Source organism: Gambusia affinis, linkage group LG15 (genome assembly GCF_019740435.1).
Source record: "Gambusia affinis linkage group LG15, SWU_Gaff_1.0, whole genome shotgun sequence".
NCBI classification, from domain to species: domain Eukaryota; kingdom Metazoa; phylum Chordata; class Actinopteri; order Cyprinodontiformes; family Poeciliidae; genus Gambusia; species Gambusia affinis.
In genome coordinates this window covers 23,447,023-23,454,681 of record NC_057882.1, presented here as the reverse complement: position 1 = coordinate 23,454,681, position 7,659 = coordinate 23,447,023, and the positions used below count along the sequence as shown (strand labels likewise).

At 35.5% G+C, this 7,659-nt stretch overlaps 1 long non-coding RNA gene across 1 annotated transcript; it reads right to left on the bottom strand.

The window, feature by feature from the left end:
• Positions 1-2,376: 2,376 nt before the first annotated feature.
• On the bottom strand, positions 2,377-7,191 carry LOC122845165. Its single transcript, XR_006372980.1, has 3 exons — positions 6,871-7,191; positions 6,695-6,803; positions 2,377-2,465 (listed from the first exon to the last, which is right to left on the bottom strand). It is a non-coding gene; the product is annotated as an uncharacterized LOC122845165 (long non-coding RNA).
• Positions 7,192-7,659: the final 468 nt, after the last annotated feature.

The window sequence follows — 7,659 nt, the reverse complement described above, 5'->3', positions numbered from 1 at the left end:
AAATAAATGAAGGTAATAAAAATATCTGGCAGACCTGCTTTGGAATTTTGTGATAAATAAAAATGGTTTTGCATTCAAAGAGAGGAAAAACTATGAAGGCATGCAAAAATATAATTATATGAGACTATATGAGTGTTAGATTCTTCTTTTGTTGCTCTTCATTTTAAAATCAGGACACCATGTGCCAGTTGATGATTAAAAACTTTTAAAATAAACTTGAGAGAATCCTTTTATTAAAATGTTTCCTTGCAGAGTTCTTCATTTTAAACTTGCATAGTTTTAAACTTCCTTCCAAAATGCTTATCAGTTAATTCAGCAAAATATATTCATGCAAAGCTTCTGTTTGGTGCTAGAATAAGACTGATTTCATAATGTTTTGCAGTAAAAGCTGCAAGAAAAATGTGCATTTAAAAATATTTAAATGTTTCCAGTTTTAAAGTTTGGAGGAAAATAACTAACTTCAAATTCTATAATATCTCAATATTTCTAACATAAATAAAATCATTTTTACCACACTTTTGCTTTCATTCCTTATTTATGTTACTGTCTTCACTTATCAAGCAGTTTTGTTTATGTAAACTGTGATTGGGTCTACTGCATTAGAGATCTGGTTCACTTAAACAGGTGTGCCTTTGAAGCCAAAACTTTGTGGTCAGGCTAACTTTGCAATCACAAGCTTCCTCTTCTTGCCTCCTAACTGCTCCTGCCATCATGAAACATCTGTATGCAAATTTATGGGAACAGATTGAGACTGCATGGATACCTTCGAGCATAAAATGTCACATTCATGTGATGAATTTTCATCAGCAGCTCCTATTTTTAGAGCAGGGCTACACTAAAAGTATTACATTATGTTTAATGCATCTATTTTGGATGGACTAAGTAAGTTTATTCCTTCCTTCTTTTCATCCTTTTTTCTTTTCTTCTGTCTTTTTTGCCTTGTATCTGTGCATCTCCCTTTCTGCTTGTTTCCTTCACCAGGCACGCAGCAATGCTTTGGCATTTAAATATTGCTCTCTTGGCAATAGTGATTCAAAGAGGGAAAACCTCTCACACACCATTACAATGCCACCTACTCATTAACATAACATAACTGATCCATGCATTCATGTTATCTATGCCAAATTCTTACCCTACCATCTGAATGCGGCAGCAGAAATCAAAACTAATGGGCAAACCAGGTGATATTTTTCCATTTCTCCCTTAACTGGATAGCTGGAAGTGTGTGAAGATCCCAGTGGACTGCAGACTACAGAAATACTGAAAACTGCAAAGGAGCTAAAACTGAGTTTTTATTTAAATCAAGTCTAAAATCCATGTGCTTAGAGTTATCTTTGATAATAATAACTGGAACACTAATCAATATGTTTGATGTATATTTGATGATGATTACTCTTGATAATTCTGATTATGGCATTTGACAAAATGAATTTGTTTTGTGTGTGTGTCAGTTGTTTTTCTCATGAAAAGCACTTTGAACCATCTTGTTGCTGAAATGTGCTATAAAGATAAACATAAACTAACTTAATCCTTCTTCCATTCAAGCTAAGTGTTCTGGGAGTTTTCCTGCAGTCTGGTGTAAGGAGAAAAATTGATTGTGGCACATCAAACACTCATTACCCCCGCTGCGCTAGAATTAACCCAACACAAGTACATTAAGGTGATGAACAAGACAATAAAACTGATCTGAGGAATGTGTCGCGCTTCCATCCCTAGTACTGGATGCATTAGAAAGATTGCAACAGCTGAAAGTTAATCTCCCTTGCTTTGTAAGCACATGGGAAATCTTTCTCTGAATTGTTGTAGAAGGATTAGGTGTGATGTTATGGGGAGCTTTAATGAATCACTTCAAGTATTCTTAAGAAGTAGAAAAATAACCTAATGCACTTGTATTTTAATCTTAATATTCACCATGACTGACAAAATAATGTTCTACAGATCCAAACAACGCAATACATTCATCTGATAGATACATAAAGTTGATGTAGCTGATAGAAAACAACACCTGAAGGAACCTGGAACCTTAAAATCACTGAAACATCAGGGGCACATTGCTGACAATGAGCTGTTTTGTAATGTTCTGCCTCAGTTCACCCACATTTTTCATGCTACTCCACTCCAATAATTGGAAACACTTCAGGAACAATATACAGCTTAATCACACACTATCATATTTTCAGAAAGAGTAAAAACTAGTTATAATTCAGGAGGATTAGAGGACATATTTATCAAACCTTGCAGCATAATATATTATTAAAATTATTTGCCTCCAACTGACAGACCTGGTTGAACAAAGAGCCCCTCTGTCAGGATTACCTGAAGAACCGATGGCAGAGCGTTACTTCCTCTTCCATGACTTTATTTTTTCTTCTATTACACGCATTGATTTTCTGGGCTCCCTCCACATCTAGTAAGAGGCACAGGCCTAGTGAAAAATGATTCATTCTGTTCCCACTTGACTTACCCTGGAGTAAACGACACACAATGGACCACAGAGACTTTATCCAAGATAATACCTTTTAATATAAATGTTAGATAAAGTCTTACCTGATGTTCAGAAAAACTTTAAGTTACTAAAATAAATAAATATATATATATTTTTTTATTTATATCTATAAATAAAATATAGTTTATTTATAAATATACCTTATATATTTAAATAAAATATATTAGGTAATCAGAAATGAAATTAGGTCATCAGATCAAGGTGTTCTGTGGTACCTGGTCCTAATATCAACAACAAATGCTATAAATCCTGTAAATTTCAAGGTGTGGTCTCCAGGGATTCAGTTTGCTTTTTTTTTTTTTTCAGATAAGACTTTAGCTTCATCAGCTTCACATAAAAGCACACATACTACAGCCTTTAATTCCCTACAATGATTTTAAAAATCACAAGCACTTCCATAAAAAATATACTTGATACTTTCCTGCAATCTCTGTGGAATCTATCAAGTACCCTTCAGAATTTTCCTAAAGGGATTTATTTACTTCCATGACACTTATTTTTCCAGGTTTCTTATTGAACCTAATGATTACTCAAACCAAACTGTCATAAAGTATACTTGTTGCATTTCTAGAACTTTGTGGTTTCTCTCCTGGAGTTTTTATGGAAATTACCAGTTACTTTCCCAGACCTTTTATTAAATAGAATGTTATTTTTCCAGATCTTACTTTCCCAGAGTTTTCAGTTGACCTTGTGGTGACTTTCCTAAACTCTATAGACATTTATTTGTTAATTTAGCAGCATTTACGTGACAATACCATAAAATGTATTTGTTTCTCTCATATAACCTTATGATTAGTTTCTCAAAACTTAGTTGTGACTATCCTAGAATTTTCTTTTATAGTTACTCTTGTTAAAATTACTGGTAAGTTTATGTAAGATTTAGATATTTAATGTAAAAAATAGCAGCAGATTAAATAACTATTTCAATCATGCTATTGATATATGTATTTATTTATTATGTGTATTTTGGAGTAGAGAAAATAACATCATCATAATCAAGAAACATGCATTAGACTCAATGATATCTAAAAACCCTTATTAGTATTTAGTGACCAAGCATTACCTGCTTTAACCTGCATATCTTAATATGTTAAAAATACATATTTTATCTAAATTACTAGAATTTTGTGCTTCCAAAATCTGAAATATATTCAGCACGAAATGCGTTCCTCAGGAGTATTTTTAAAGTTACTGCAATCCTTTAAGCAAAGTTGAATTCATCCATCTCCAAAGGTTTGCCCTTAAGGTAAAGTCTCACCTCTTGCCCACACCTTCACACAGTGACAATCAGTAATCAAGTAATATTACAGGCTGTCATGTCACCTCTTTGTAGAAGACACGGCTTATGGTCACACACACACACACGCACAAAAAAACCCACCACCATCTTCCAAGGTTGATTAAATAGCCTTTCAGAGAGGTTTGCTCAATTTAACAAACTCTTTTAAAACACACTTGTTCATGCAGAAGACCTCATCTAATCTGTCCAGACAAAGAATGGCTCATTAAGGACTGTCAGTCTGTCATGTTATTAAAGTGGAGGGTCATTATTATCACCATCTGGTTATAGAGGAGAGCAGTCTTTCTACTTTCTTACATTGTTAATAAAAGTGATGAGGGTGGAAAACGGCATTGTATGGAACAGCTGATGTTCTGTCAGATGACTCATCTTCTCACTTGGTGCTCGAGGAAAAGTACAATTTTTTTCTTTTACTAACAGACAAATCAGCAAGAGTGTGTACATAATAACTACATTAGCTATGAGAAATGGTATTCATGAGCAAAAAGCAGATGATTTTGTTTAACTTGTATGTGTGTGGAGGTGTGTCTTTCCAGTGTTATATTTTGTCTGAATGCATAAATATGATGACTGGTGCCATAATTCTCCAACATTATGGTTATTACCATTTCTTACTTTTACGTATATATATATTTATGTATTAATTTATTGTTTTTGAAATTTTAAGAAATTATTAAATATACAAAGATAAATGTTTTCTTTTTCAAAGTGTTTCGCTGTACGTTTACGCAGCTCCAATTCAACAACATCTTTATCTTGAGTACCAATAAGTTGGGAGGATTCTTTTAACCCAATGGGATCCAAAGTCAGTCCTCAAAGGATTGTCTTCTTCATGTTTTAGCTCTTCTCTTCTCTGAATCAAATGATGGGTCATCATCAGGCCTCTGAAAAACTTTGTAATATACGATGCGAAAGTATTTGCACGATTTGAATCAGCTTAGTAGAAAGCTGAGCTACATCTAAAACTGGCAGGACATTGGCCCTTGAGGACTAAATCTGCACAAAAGAAAATTAAATGTTTTAACTTTAATAAAAATAAAAATTAAATGCATCAGGCTTTTACAATGAACTGGTACAACAGCCATCGGGCTCCACTTAGAGTGATGCAAACTTGTTGCAAGACGACAGAGAGAAACTGGCCTCGAGTAAACAGGAATTAACCCACAGCCCAAAAGCACCAGCATTTGCTAGGGTTGCTCCTCATGCGTCTCTGATTTGTATATAAAGCTACCGCATGCTTCCATCAAAATAGTGCGCCTCTGGCTTCACACCTCCTGTCTCGCCACTTTCCATTAGCATTCCCTGGTCAGGCAGCAGTATGAAAGTGAGGTACACACCTGCCACAGTCAGAGTCTAAAGCCTGCCGCATCACAGCAACTCACTTAAGTTTGGCTCTACCAGGCTGGATAGTTGTTTACCAAGATAGCTTTCCCTTTAGATTGATGGATAACAGGCTGGCTGGCTGATTGACTGTCCAGCTTGCCAGCTTGTTATACAAGTCCATGGTTGGCTGTATAATTGCCTCCAGGGCAAACAGGTCAGCTTCGTTCTCTTTCATCCTGTCGCCTCTTTTGTTGCCCTTCTTTGCTCCGTCTCCACACCTCTGCAACCCCCAATCCCCTACCCCTGTTGCACTCCAACCAAAACCAAACAACAGCTGTACCAGAGGTAGGAATGTCAGAAACTGCGCTCCCTTCAGTTTTCAGACAGGTTCCTAGAATAGAACAGCATTCACAGCGTGCAGAGTGGAAAGCTAAACCCCAGAGGCTTCTCGCTTCTCTCTGACATCCTCGATTCAAGAGCGGTGGTACAGAGCTAGCTGCCACAGTCGTCCACACAGAGCAACAGACAGTGTCACAGCTAAATTATAAACAAAAAGGAGTGAAAGTGGGAGTACTCCCATCAATAACTTAGAGAAGCACATGCATTTAGAGATACAAGATTAATATTTACATACAAACATTAACAATTGTGTGGTTAGAGCAACAGATCAAGCTAGATAAGATTTCACCCTTTCTTTAACTTTACATACAGACTTATTTATTGATAAAAGCCAGTTTAAAAACTCCTTTTGGTTCAACTTTCTACCTGTTTAAAAAAATCAGAGTAGAGATGTGAAAAGGATGATTTTGTCCATTTGACTAAAGTGGAAGGAATCAAGTTATGTTTTGAAATCATTATCTTCATTTTCCTGATATGAATTCTCTAGATTTAGAATTTGAGTCTTCATGTGTATTGGTTGCCCATTGTCCTTGATATCTTATTTGTATTAATAGTGGGCATATGAATTAGTAAATAGTGTCTGTCATCTGACAGCATTTAGTGTGACCAATGAATCTATATACCCTAAGTAATGTAAATGCAGTCCATTTACTCTTTACCACAAATGTAGCTTGTGTATTCCAGAGATGCTGTGATTGTTCTGATGAATTTTAAATTTCTAGTTTTTGTAAAACTTTTACAGTCTGACATTTTCAGGTTATTCTGAAGTTAAGAACCATACTAAAAGGAAGATATGAGAGCAGTACTGAAAATGTCGAGCCTTCTTGTTGTGAGTGGTCATTAATAAATTATTAAAAATAAAAAATTCACTCAGGCAATGGTGTGTGAGAAAGAAGCCACAGTAAAATAAGGTTTAAAGACTATTTTTAAACTAACACACAGTTAGAATGTAGTTGACATTTTTGACTGTTTCTAAGTCGTTTACTATTTGTTTGGATAACTTTGCTACAGCAGCAGTTTTTATGAGTTTTAGCTACAAGGCATATAACTGACATGATTTTTATCCATGAGATTATTACAGAAGGAGGGATACTTAGGTCTGTTAGAATAACTTCACACTTCTGGGCGTCAACAACCTATTCTTTATGCAAATCTTATTTTCTTACTGTTAATCTTTTCTTTCTTCCTGGGGCTTATAGATTCATTTACTGCTGTGCAGCAATACAAAGTCTGCTAACACATGATCAACCTCATGTACTTCAGACACCCCAGCATCTGAAACAGAAGGGGATGTCTACTTTAAAGATAACAAACAGGCAATCTCCAAAACTGTAAATATGACCTGTATCTTCAGAATCCCCTGGGTGATCCTCAGATGTTAACAACTCCTGTCATATTGCGTTGGCCTTTGAAAGGTCACACATAGCAAATTGCCCTTGCAATAGGATGAAGAGGGCCAAACAGGCTTTGTCAGACTGACAAAGCAGGCAGCGACCACCCTCAGGTCATCTTGCCTTTAATGTGACGCAGCAGTGAAGAGTTCTGCTGACTCTCAGGGATGCACAGTGTGTAGGACTCTGACTGGCAGCCAGACTCTCATGTGGAAGACTGCTGTGTGGGAGGTTTCCCTCCATCCTGTGATTCATATACGTACATTCATCCATGCAAGGGCATCTGACCCTGTGAGAGAAAATGTGAATGATTAAATCCCTTAAGAGATTGTATGCATATACTTGTATGTAGAATGTGACAGCCACATTTTACTAAATGGTTTCGGTCTTCTTTCAGTGTCTGTATGCCTGATTTAAATATTGATCTCTGTCTGGGGTAAAGAGATTTTAGATGGAATTGTACATTTTTATATGTAACCACCATAACAAAAGTCAGTCTTCATTAGTTTCCTGGTACATATTTACTTTGTAATTTGGCAAGAAAGCAGAGAGGTGTTCTATTTATTTTCCTTTTTGATTTTTGACATTAATTTGATTTGTTTTATTTACATAGCATTAGTGTACACTAAGAAATTTCACTTTTGTTTGATATTTTTTCCCCTTTTTATACTTTTGTAGAGCATTGAGTTTTGATAATCTGCTTTATTTACTACTTAGTAATTATTCATTGATCCCTATGT